Source organism: Chionomys nivalis, chromosome 2 (genome assembly GCF_950005125.1).
Source record: "Chionomys nivalis chromosome 2, mChiNiv1.1, whole genome shotgun sequence".
NCBI classification, from domain to species: domain Eukaryota; kingdom Metazoa; phylum Chordata; class Mammalia; order Rodentia; family Cricetidae; genus Chionomys; species Chionomys nivalis.
The window spans coordinates 77,528,890-77,541,959 of record NC_080087.1 but is presented as its reverse complement, the minus strand read 5'-3'; the positions used below and the strand labels follow the sequence as shown (position 1 = coordinate 77,541,959).

At 50.4% G+C, this 13,070-nt stretch overlaps 1 protein-coding gene across 2 annotated transcripts in view; it reads right to left on the bottom strand.

The window, feature by feature from the left end:
* Ercc1 (ERCC excision repair 1, endonuclease non-catalytic subunit) overlaps positions 1-10,444 on the bottom strand; it is a 36,751-nt gene extending 26,307 nt beyond the window's left edge. For both annotated transcript variants that reach the window (XM_057761672.1, XM_057761673.1), the window contains exon 1: positions 10,298-10,444. The gene's annotated coding sequence lies outside the window, so the exon portion shown is untranslated. The remainder of the gene's footprint in view (positions 1-10,297) is intronic.
* Positions 10,445-13,070: the final 2,626 nt, after the last annotated feature.

Sequence of the window (13,070 nt, the reverse complement as noted above, 5' to 3'; positions counted from 1 at the left end):
TATGTAATCCCGGCAGGCTTGGTACTTGCCGGCTTATTTTTTAAAGGACGTATTTATTATTTTTTATATGTGTGCGTGCCTGAATGAGCTTCCGTGCATCACATGCAATGGGGGATCCTCTGGAGGCCAGAGAATGGCGTCATATCCCCTAGAATTGGAGCTGCAGATGTTTGTAAGCCACTATGTGGGTGCTAAGGACCAGATCTGGGTCCTCCACAAGAGTAGTAAACTTGTTTAATTGCTGAGCCATCTCCCCAGGCCTACATTTCTATTTTATTTACTTTTTCTTGGGGGACTGAGGCTCTTGTTTTGCAGCCCAGGCTTGCTGTGAACTCTCAGTCCTCCTGCCTCAATCTCTTCTGTGCTAACATTACAAGTGTGTACCACCACACCAGGCTGTATTTTCTTTACTATTCCCTCTGTCTCGTATTTTCTTTACTATTCTCTCTCTCTCTCTCTCTCTCTCTCTCTCTCTCTCTCTCTCTCTCTCTGTGTATGCGCGTGCACGTGAGTGCCAAAGCTGGTCCAGCGTCAGTCCTCACTCTCGCGCGCGCACGTGTGTGTGTGTGTGCGTGTGTGAACGTGCACGTGAGCGCCAAAGCTGGTCCAGTGCCAGTCCTCAGATTCTGCCTTATTTATTTAGATTTTTGTTAATGGGTGTTTTCTCTGCCTATGGACTTCATTGGAGGTCAGAGAAGGGCGTGAGAGCCTCTGGAAATGGTTGTGAGCTGCCATGTGCCATGTGCATACTGGAATTGAACCAGGATCCTTTGGAAGAGCAGTCAGTGCTCTTAACCACTGAACCATCTCTACTGGGCTTTTACTTTTGAGACAAGGTCTCTCGTTCTCCTGAAACCTGCCAAGTTGGTTAGCCAGGGATCTGCCTGTCTCTGGCTCCCCCGTGCTGTGCATATAAGTACATACCACCAATTCCAGATTTTGTTTGTTTGTTTTTAAAGTAGGTTAACTCAGGTCCTTCCTCTTGCAAGGCAAGCACTTTCCCAATTGAACTACCTCCCAGGTCCTTATTTACAACTTTTGACTGACGTCATAATTTACATATTCATGAGGTACTGTATCTTCTTTTTAAACCTCACTTGTATTGGACAATGATCAGCATAGGCTAATTAGCATAGCTGCCATTTTAAACTTTTATTTTCTTTACTATGCCAGGGCCTTCCATAGCCCAGGATGGATTTAAACTGATTTTGTAACCTAGGATGACCTTGAACTTCCTTCCTGCCCATACCTCCTGTGTGTGGGAATGACAGACCCCCATACCTGCCCTGTCACTTCTCTCTCTCTCTCTTTTTTTTTGTTTAGTTATTCGAGACAGGGTTTCTCCTGTCACTTCTCTTGTGAGTCTTAGTAAGTAGGATCTACCCAGCCCTCACCATGTCTCCACTGTGGTGACCTTGCTAGAACCCCGAGCCAATAGGGCCCAGGTACTGCTAAGCCCCTCCCATAGGAGTTATGGAGCATGCCAATAATCGCAGCCCTAAGGGAGCTGAGGCCAGAGTTCTAGACCAGCCTGAGATATATTCCTGAGATCTTATCTCAAAGGAAAGAGGGGGACCCTCAGGCTTGGAGAGGCACAGGAATACTGCCTTTAAAGGGGATGAAGCGTTTTCAGAACGTCAGGTGGAAGCCAGGGTAATGGCATAGACCTGCCACCCAGAGGCAGGAGGACTCACACACCGCAGACCAGAAGGAGCTTGTCCAGTCAGTGTGATGCTTTCTGTACAAGCTCAAAGTCCTGATGTCAGTCCCCAGGACATACTTTACAATGTCGGGTAGGTACGTGTGCTGGAAAGATGGCTCAGCGGTTAGGGACACTAGCTGCTCTTGCAGAGGACCTGGGTTTGATTCCTAGCACCCACATGGTGGTTCACAACCATCTGTAACTCCAGTTCCAGCAGGCCTGATGCCACCTTCTAATCTCTGTGGGCACCAGTCACACACATGGTGTACATACATTCATGCAGGCAAACTGCTCACGTATGAAATAAAATGAATAAATATTTTAAAAGTAAGATTAGCCAGGTGGTGGTGGCATATGCCTTTAATCCCAGCACTAGGGAGGCAGAGGCAGGTAGGTGGATCTCTGAGTTCAAGGCCAGCATGTTCTACAAAGTGAGTTCCAGGATAGGCTCCAAAGCTACACAGAGAAACCCTGTCTTTAAAAACCAAAAATAAATAAATAAATTAAATAAAAAATCCAGGCATGGGTACTGGAGAGGTTCTTGCAGAGGACCAGGGTTGAGTTCCCAGTACCCACACAGCAGCCTACAACTGTTAATTCAGTTCCAGTGACCTGATGCCCTCTTCTGACCTCTTTAAGCACTACACACATATATACATCTAGGTATTCATATACTACACACATAGTATACATATAGGCAGGCAAAACATTCATATACATAAGACATACAATAAGAAATAAATAAAATTTTTATTTTTCCAACCCCATCACTATGGAGACAGAAACAGACACATGGGGTGTGTGTGGGGGGATCTGGCCAGCCTCGTTTGTTCGTCTAGCTCCAGGCCAGTGAGGACCCTATCTTACAGAACAAGGCAAACTGGCACCTGAGGAATAATACCAGATGCCAGTGCCCAGGGTTCTACATTCATGTACACGCGTGTGTGTGTGCACGCATGTGCACTCTTATGTACACATTCATATGTGCCAGAGCGTGCACACACGTGCGCACACACACACACGCACGCACGGACGCACGGACGCACGAACGCACAAAGTAGATATGCTCAGAAAGAGCGAGATTCGGGTTTAGGGCACAAAGGAAGTCTCCTTAGAGGATCTTCCGTATCATCCTAGGGAGCTTTGCCGGAAGTCCTCCCCGCTTGGGAGGCTGAGATGCCACTAGAATGTCAGTTTCCCCCTTTCTGTGGCCCTGAGGCACAGAAAGCAGGAGAATGAAGCTACTAAATGACACCTGAGGGACACACTATGGTGCCAGGATAGCCAGCTCTATGGCATCAGAGTGATACGCCACCTGTGGGCATAGCTAGTCATGCCCTGGAGTGGAGATGAGGAAGTCCAGGAACTCAGTAGCTGAGAGACATATAGTCTGCGCTCAGCTCCAGGAACAGTCTCTCCGAGGGCTGGTGGGGGTCCACCGTTGGAAGCTGGGTCTGAGCAAGGAGCCCAGACTTGGAGGAAGTCTACCTGGAGTCAGTGACAACAGGACAGGGTTAGCTCAAGGATTTCTGGTTTCCTGGCCCCCCGGTTTTGATGACTGCTGGATAGCACTCACTGTAATGGGGACAGAGTAAGCGCTCAATAAATTCGTTGCTGTTTTCGAGATGGGGGCGGAGGGGGGTAGGGGATGGGGGTGGGCTCACTTTCTGGCCCAGGCTAGCCTTGAACTCGAGACAGTCTCCCTGCTTCAGCTTCTAGAGAGCTGGGATTACAAGGCAAGGGCCACCAAGTCTGGCTCTCAACCAGCACTCTGTGGGAATCAGTTTATGAGTTAGTTTATAAACTAGCTCAGTTTATCCTCCTGGTGGATTGCTTCGGGCATGATAATAAGTACCTCCCACAGGGTCATCACTAAGCCTCGGGTCCACCTGGGCCTCAGGTCAGGACCTGGATTCTCCTGGACTTGCCTGGGCAAGAAAAAGCAATTGCCGCCTGGCGGCATCCCGCCCACAATGACGTAATTAGCATCAGCGGGGATCCCGACCCAAGCCCCTCCTTGGGGATGAGGGAGGAGACTAACCCGGATCGGTGGCCCCGGCGGGGTTACATAACCGGTCCTCTAGTCCCTTGGGAAGTTGCCGGACGTCCTGGTCTGGCTTGGGACAATGGACGGGGAGGGACTGTCCCTCCTGGCGCCTGAAAGTGGCCAGCACCCCCTTTCTGATTCACCCGAATTTCCTGCTCTTTATGACCTTCCCAGGAAGGTATTCTGATGCTCCTCAAATTTCCCTCGCGATCCCATACTGTACAATTCAGCTCTCACACACCCTGCGAATATCTGTCCTTTACTCCAGCCCCCCGGTTCCTACCCTTACAACCATCTTTTGTAGTTCCCCCTAAATTGCTAGTCCCGCTTCCCGCCGCCCCCCCCCCCCCCGCCCCAGCCATCCTTAGTCTTTGTCTTTCAGCACCTGATGTTGCTCTGACATCCCGGTTGCCCTTTCCCGATATTCCCCATTATTTCTGAATTGTCCCCAAACTCCTCTCTTCCTTCCAACTGACCTCTAGAAATCTTTCTAACCCTCTGTTCCTAGATTCCGCCTATCTCCTTGAAACGGTCCCAAAGTCCCTATCTTGCCTCTCCCCCAACCTGATCTCCTATCTCTCTTTTCTCAAGTCAAGTCACTCCTGGCCTCCCGGATGACAGCCCGGCCTGAGGTGGCCCCTGCACTCCTCCCGACGCGCTCCCAAGCCATGCCCGGGTTCCCAGGCCTGTGCTCGGGTTAGTGGCCCAGAGACCCAGTTTGCAACTGCAAAACATTGGTCTCCAAGGCTACAAACCCCGCCCCGGGGCGGCTCCTGTGGGAACCCGGCAGCCAGGGCCAGGGGAGGGCGCTGGTAGAAAGGCTGGGTTGGGACCTGAGCCCAGAGTGCACGGAGCAGGGTTCGTCCCGCATTATCCCTCGCCCCCCCACCCCCCGCCAGTCCTGGCTCACACACAGACCCGGACACCGGGACAAAACAAGGTCAAACAAACCTTGGGACCCTAGAGCAAAAACAAAAAAACAAAAACAAACAAACAAACAAAACCTTAAGATACACGGAGACTTCAGCCACTGGGAATTGTCAGGGATGCAAAGATAAGGGAGAGCCAATACCCAGCTTCAGGAACGGACACCGAGCTAGTGCAATTAAACACAGGCAACTCCAAATCACGCAGGGACGACCTTGCTATCAGGATAATCTATTTCTTCTCTCACCAGGGCCTTTGAGTCCTGTTTCTGGGACTTCCCCCTTCATCATCTCGGTTTCACATCTGTAACTGTAGGGACCTTCATACGCAGGCCTTAGGCAACCGCACTGTGGTGACGATGAGGGGACTCCTAAGACCTGAAGACGAGCCATGGTCACCCACACACCGTTCCTAACAGAGTCATTCAGCATTGAACGTCTACTACAGGCGCCCTGCGCACCCAGCCGCAAGTTCCAGGTCAGCCGGGGCTATGCAGAGGAACGTGTCTCGAAAAACAAAACAAAATAAATAAGCAAAATAGAGATGAGCAGATTAAATTATAGGAAAGATTACAAAGTAATGAGGGCTTGTCAAGAAGGTTGGAGTTTGTAACTGTCAGTGGGGTGAACAAGAAAGGCCCGGGAGATGGTTCCCAGGGAAAGGGTTCCTACTGTCAAGCCGGATAATATGAGTTTGATCCCAGGGACCCACACTGAAAGGAGCTATGGTGGGTGCGTGCGCGTGCGCATGCACGCACATGTACACACACACATAAATAAATTTCCAAAATGTAATCAAAAGTACTTTTTAAAGGAAAACCTAAGTAAGAAGGCAATGTTTCAGTAAGTATGGGAGTTGTCAGGGGCAGAGACAGTAGACATCCGGACAGAGCATGAGCAGTCCAGAAGAAATACAGGTGCATAGCTGTGAAAAGTAGTCCAAAAATAGAGCCCCTGCCTATAGTCCCCCAGTGAGGGGCTGGGGTGTGGCTCAGTGGTGGAGCCCCTGCCTAGTATCTTCCAGTTAGAAGCTGGGGTGATTCCTGTGGAGTTTGGAAAGCCCTAACATGGACTAGGGGAGCTTAGCGAGTGCAGAGAGCTTATAAGAATAGGGAGGATGTGGTACAGCAGAGGGAACTTGAGGAGGGCGGTACAGACAGGACAGGCCTGTTCTGCAGGCCTTGGTGAAGCCTTTGACTCTTTCCTAGTATAGAACACTGAGAGTTTTGGGCTAAGTGCTCCATGTGACCGGAATTGGTAGCATATATCTACAGTCCCAGTAATTGGAAGGTGGGGTTCAAAATCATCTTTGGCAACACAAAGAGTTTAAGGCCACCCTAGGCTACATGCGACCCTGTCTCAAACATACACACACACACAAACAAAGGACTACACGGGATGCTTTTGGTTTTTACAGACCCATCTGGCTATATGCGGGGCGGACTGCAGGAAGGCGGCAGAGAGAACAGCGCAGGGAGAGCAAAGGTCAACCCAGCAGTTCTATTATCTTAGACTGTAGCACAGATCAGCATCCCGAGGTTGTCAGGCATGGTGGTGAACAACTGGGACTCCAGAGGGAAGAGGTCTCATTGAAGGCCACCCACGGCCCCATGGTGGAGACCCTGTCAAACACGACGGACTCCGAAGGCGTATGAACTTTGAGCTGCAGAATTTGCTGATGGTCACATTCCTGGCAAGTCCTTCGCAGAGAACAGCAGCCACTATTTTTTTTTTTTTTTTTTTTTTTTTTTTTTTTTTTTTTTTTGGTTTTTCGAGACAGGGTTTCTCTGTGGCTTTGGAGCCTGTCCTGGAACTAGCTTTTGTAGACCAGGCTGGTCTCGAACTCACAGAGATCCGCCTGCCTCTGCCTCCCGAGTGCTGGGATTAAAGGCGTGCGCCACCACCGCCCGGCAACAGCAGCCACTATTATGTCAGATGGTGTTCTTCCGGTCCCCACGGACGTCATTATCAGAGCCAGTGAGATGACTTAGTGGGTAAAGGCACCTGTCAGGCAAGCCTAGCAACCTGAGTTCAATTTGGGAGTCACATAAAGGTGGGGGACAAAAGAGATTTCACAATCGTGTCCTCGGGTCTCCACATCACTGTGACACGAAATTCCCCAAAAACATAATTTGCACATGCGCACATATTTTACATGCACACACATATCACATTCACGCAAGCATAAACACATACATACATACACTAATAACACTTTAAAAACATTTTTAAAAGGGAGAGGGTCTGGGGAGATGGATCAGTGATAAACAACACTGGATTTTCTTTAGAGGACCTGAGTTCAATTCCCAGCATGCACCATAGCAGCCGACAGCCACCAGCACCAGGGTATCTGATGCCTTCTTCTCGCTCCTTAGATACCTGCATGCATACAGCATACACACATACATACACACACACAAGTAAAAATAAAGAATATATTTTAGGGGTTGGAGAGATGGCTCAATGGTTGAGAGTATTGGCTGCTTGTGCAGAGAACCTGGGTTTGATCCCCAGCACCCACATGGTGGCTCAAAACCAGCTCAACTACAATTCCAGGGGTTCCTATGCTTTCTTCTGGCCCTCAAAGGAGCCAGGCAGCTGGTATGTACATGGTGCACAGGCATACATGCGAGCTAAACACCCATGCACATAGAAAGTTGAAAATACAAATCTTCTGAAAGAGATGTTATATGCAGAAACTAGGGTTCCCAAAATGTCAGTCACCTCACACAGGATACCCAAGCTCAGACACCAAGATATCACAAACACTCTCAGTCCCCAAAGCTAGCCGGTGCTGCACCCCTCCACGTGGGCATATCCCACAGCTTTAGGGCCAGGTTCTCATGCCAACCACACCCAGCAGGGAGAATGTTGCTTGACTGGTGCTAGGGTTGTCAGGCCAGCACCTGTGCCAGCTTGGGTCACTTGCTTACAGGCAGGCTGGCACATGCCAAGGGGAGGACCCACAGACTTCCACTATCAATCACGGCCCTAAACTAGGCACACCCCACACTTCCTGCAGCAACCTGCTAAACTGAGATGTTGCCCTGGGCTCGTGGAGGTGCATTTTCTGATGGTGCGAAAACAAAAGGTTTGTATCTGTCGCTTCTGTTTGTCTGTGCTAGGAATGGAATTCAGAGCTTTCTATAGGTTAGAAAAGCACGTAAAGTCTAAGCCATGCCCCCAGCCCCTCCTGGGGGATTCTAGGAAGGAGTTCTACCCACTGAGCCACGCCCCCAGCCCCTCACTGGGGGATTCTAGACAGGGGCTCTACCACTGAGCTACATTCCCAACTATTTTATTTTTATTTGAAAACACACGTTTTGCCTAGTTACTGAGGTTGGTCTTAAATTTGCAGTTTAGCCAAGGCAGGCCTCAAACCTGTAATCCCCTACCTCAGTCTCCTGGGATTGCAGGCTTGCACCTCCTCACCTAGCTGCTATGGAATGAACTCTTGCTTGCACCCACACATCTCTGCAGAACCTATCCTACTAGTGTGGCATCAGGACTTGGCTTTTGGACAAGTATCACACACACACACACACACACTCCTCATAAATATAATTTAAAATTAAGCCCATGACTGAGAAAGGCATGATGATTAGTGGTACAGAGGGCACCCAGGAGGAGTGCAGCCTCTCCCAACAGTGTGCATAGCCGTGGCCCATGCTTGCTAGACACATCTATTGCCATGCACGGGTTGGCAGTCTGAGAGCACCGGGCTCTTCTCTCCAGGCCTTCTATGTAGGATGTACAAAAGACATCGTTTACATAACCTGCCCTGCATGCAGAACCCAAGAGCTTTACATAACATAGCGCAGTGAGTCACCACACAGATACGGGACAGTGACCTGACAAGCCCAAGGAGGGGAACCCCCACTCAGGACCGTTACCCGGAAGTGACTCTGGGACACAGAGAGAAGATGGGTTCTCAGAGAAGCCAGCAGGGTAAGGGTCAGAGAGGGCAAGGGTTCCGGTCCCATCTGCCAGTCAGTGGAACATAATAAAAACATTATTAATAGAGGCTGGAGAGACGGTTCAGTGGTTAGGAGCAATTGTTGCTCTTGCAGAGGACCTGGGTTCGATTCCCAACACCCATATAGTGGCTCACAACCATCTGTACCTCCCACGTACTCAGGTGGTACACATGCATATACATAAAATTAGTAAATCAAGAAATATATTTTAAAAAATCACTAATATGTAAACATCTGGTTATTCACTATGTCACACTGCATGAAGTACAGTTCATTCTCATTCTTCACTTATTTTAATTTTTATTAATCTGTTTTGTGTGGGGTGAATATGCATGCTATGCTCCGTGTATAGAGATCAGAGAACAGCCTACAGGAGTAGGGTCTCTTTTTTCACCGGTAGGTCCCAGGGATCAAACCCAGGTTGTCAGGCTTAGCGGCAAGCGCCTCTGCCCACTGAACTATCTCACTCATTTATTCATTTATCTCAAAATCAGTGAGGTCAGAACACAGGTTATTTTTTATTAACATTTATTTACTTATTGAGTAGGGTAGGAGGTGCAGGTGTCAGGGTGCGTGTGGAGGTCCGAGAAGAACTTGCGGGAGTTTTCCTTCCCTTCCACCAAGTGGGGCCCTGGGACTGAAGTCATTTCCACAGGCTTGGTGGCAAGCGCCTCTGCCCACTGAGCATCTAGGCGGCCCGTGGTACTTACTACCCACACACTACCTCCTTTACAGAATTTAGCGAGGTCATATGTCTCATGGTGAGAGATGTTTTCAATCCACCCCAGGAAGGAAATGGACTTACGGGTCAAAGTCATAGGGAGGGTACTGGAATCCAGAAGTTTTATTTTTCTCACCTCCACGTACATACCTTGGTAACCTGCTGCGAGCGAACCTGCCCACAGGAGCAATCAACAAACACTAACTTCTCAAATACTTGAGTTGAAATATCTACAGCTGCAGCCCAGTGTTCTCTCTCCGTCTCGAGAGCGGGGATACTCCTAACCCAGCCTCCAAATCCACTGACTGTCCCGTGGTTGGAAGGAACTGTTTTTTCTCCCTGAAGTTCCCGGGTCTCCTCGCGGGACCCAGGACTGGCTCCGGCTCCTTTAAGACAGGGAACAGTCGGCCCTCGTTGCCCTGGCAGCGCCGCAAGGTTGCCTGGCAACGTCAACAAACCGCGGCGCCGCCGGCGACTCTGTGCGCCCCGCCACCCCCGCCCGCGCAGACGTGGTGACGAGACGGCCTGTGGCACGCCGTTGCCTAGCTACCGGAAGGTTGTTTGTCCCCCGGCCAGGCGGCACGACCGCGCATAGCAGCCAGGGCTGACCGGGGCAGATGGCCCGACCCTGGGATGACAACTAGGGGACACTTGGGTCCCCAAATTACCGCCGTCTGCACCCCCTCCCCCCCGGAGTGCCCGTCTCTCCAGAGCCTCCCGCGCGTTGACTGTTTTCTTCCCCCAAACCATAACACACAAAAACAAGAGAGGTGGCCCTTCTCAGACTTGACACTGTGACCTCAGACCCCAGGTTTCCGGGTGCAATGCTGAGGCAGGGGGTGCAGTGCACGACCTGTACACACGCACACAACCTAGGGCCACAGGCCGTGCTTCCCCTCCCTCCCCTGTGGTTTTCTTGCCTACCTGTCTCCTCCACCGCCTCTGTCACCAGTCTGAAACATCCCGGCTGCATCTAAGATGCCATCCACGAACTGGGAGGGTTACCCATTGGCCCAGCACACCTCCTCCCAGGGCCCCCATGCCGCAGCCTCATGTGACCAGGGTTGGACTGAATCTCTGAGCTGAGAGAAGCAGGGTGTGACCGCGTGAGTGGAGTGAGTTCTGGGGACAGTGCCCAGCTGTGTGATAGACAGCAGGTTTCCCAGGCCCACTGTTGTGTGTGAGAAAGTCCGAGTGTTTTTCTAGGTGCGTGTTTGTGTGTGTGTTGGGGGGGTGATTGTAGCTGGGTTGATTGTGGAGGCGTGTGTGTGTGTATGTGTGTGTGTGGCTCCCCAGGTGATCTGTGAAGCCGATAATGTGAAAGTGTCTGTGGGTGGCTTCCCCTCTAGCGATGCCTCCTGTTTGTAACTATATGTGTTCAGACAATCCACTCAGAGATTCCCTGGGGTTGTATAGCTCACAGAACAGCTTGCTTAACATGCAGGAGGCCATCGGTTCAAATCTCAGGACTGAGAATTGCCTCTGATCATTAAATGCAATTTGCTTTCTTTTTTGACTGGATCTAATGTTGTGCAGACTGCTTTAAACTTTATAGTCAAGGAACCCCTCAAACTCCAATATTTCTACCTCCACCTTCCAAGTGCTGGAATTATAGACATAGACCCCTATGCCCAGTTTAGACAATATCAGGGCCCAAGTCCAGGACTTCATACTTGCTGGACAAACATTGTACCAGTGGAAACAGACCCAGTCCTTTTTCTTTGTCTTCTTTTTCTTCTTTTTTTTTTAAAAAAACAAAAACAAAAACAAAACAAAACAGGATCTTCTTAAACCCAGGCTGGCTTTAAATTCCTAATCCCCCTGCCTCATCTCCCAAATGCAAGAATGATAAACCTGTACCAAGATAGTGCCTACAGTTCCTAGTGTTGCCTGTCTTCTGCAGTGTACTGTGTCCTTTATGGGAAGGACACAAGTGTCACACACGCCCCGGGTCCCCAACATTGCCCTACACACAGTAATTGCTCTGACCTGAGTGTCTGCATGTAACCACACCAGTTCTTCTGGGGGTCTGTATGCTGTGAGCTTGTCTCCAGAGTTGTGATGGACTAAGACACCCACAACAGGGCCAATGCCCATGGCCTTGAACCGTGTGTCTCTCCCTGCTTTAGCACTAGGGTCTCTATGCTTGGTCTCTGTCATTTGTTAAATGGGGTTATATGGCCAAGTGAGGTGCCTCATGCCTGTAATCCCAGCGCCCATGCAGAGGCTGGAGGGCAGACACAATTCATAGTGAATTCCAGGCTAGAATGAGACCCTGTTCCAAGGTTTCTCCTAGAGAAGTGGGGTGTGATTGTACCCACTCATGAGACTGTCAGCCATAAACAAGTTCATACAGATAATGTTTACAAAGTGCTTGGCACAGCCAGGCGTGGTGGCACACACCTGGATCCCAGTACTTAGAGATCAGAGCCAGAAAGACTAGGGAAAGTTCCAGGCCAGCCACGCCTACATATTGAGACCTTGTCTCAAAAAACAAACACACACACTGCACACAAACACACGCATACACGCGTGCGCGCACACACACACACAATGTCTATAAGGTCCATTTCAAAGACCTCTTTCATGTTTCGGGGAAGGCAGATGAATGGTAAAGTTTGGGGAATAAGAGTAGAGACTGGAGTGAGTCCCTCTGTGAGACCAACAAGGTGTAGAAAAGAGGAAAAGATAGCCAGCTGAAGCAGGATCACCTAAGGGCAGACTCCTGAAAGAACTTGCTCCAAATGACTGCTGAGGGTAGAGGATTCTGGGAAACTAGAATCGTGTGAAGAACTCTCGGGGAGTGACAGAAGCCAGCCTGCAGATTGGTAGGATTTGAAAGCAAGGACCATAAATATAGGGCAGGTATAATAGACGGGCTAGTCTTGAACTCATAATCCTCCTTTCTCAGCTTCCCAGTGATTACAGATCTGTGTCAACAGCTGGATGTCTTGTTTCTTTCTGTGTCCCAGGACTTGTCTGAATGGGGATTAAATGCCTGAAAGGCTGAATGGATGACTGGATGGATGGACGGATGGATGGATGGATGGATGGGGTCCACACTCTCTGGTCTTTGGGAAAGTAGGGAAGTATTGGTGGCCAGCACAGACTGGCCTAGAGCTCTGACTCTGGGGACCCTCTCTTTTCCTTTGTGTCCCCAGCTTGGGGGGGGGGGCATGAAGGGTGTGGAGGGGGCTGGGAAGGGAGTGTCACAATCAGTGGCTGCCTGCCCTGGACACTAGCCCAGAGTGTCTGGAGGAAGAACAGGGTATCTCAGGCATCTGAGTCACCTTGGAGAAACCCTGGTCACATACCTGACTGCTGACATCACACGACCAGGGCAACCCTGGTGGCCTAGGAAAGGAGACTGAATCATAGGCTGAATTCAGTCACCTTGGGCATGGGCACATGGCCACTAGTGACCCCCTGAGACGCCCCAAGTGGCTGTCTGGCTGTGGGGGTGTGCAGGCCACATCAGGGCCAGGGAGGGAGCACCAGCCTGAGTCAGGGACAGGGTGGCTATTGCCAGAGACCACCGACCACAGCATCCACGGCAACAGGAAGAGAAAGTTGAGGGAAGAAAGCCAGAGGGAGGCCCCAGCCAGGGAGAAGGAAGTGCCTGTGGGCGTGACAGGAAGCTGTGGCTTGCGGGCAGTGGCCTGGAGACCTGAGGCAGGGATGTGGAATGGGGTCTTGG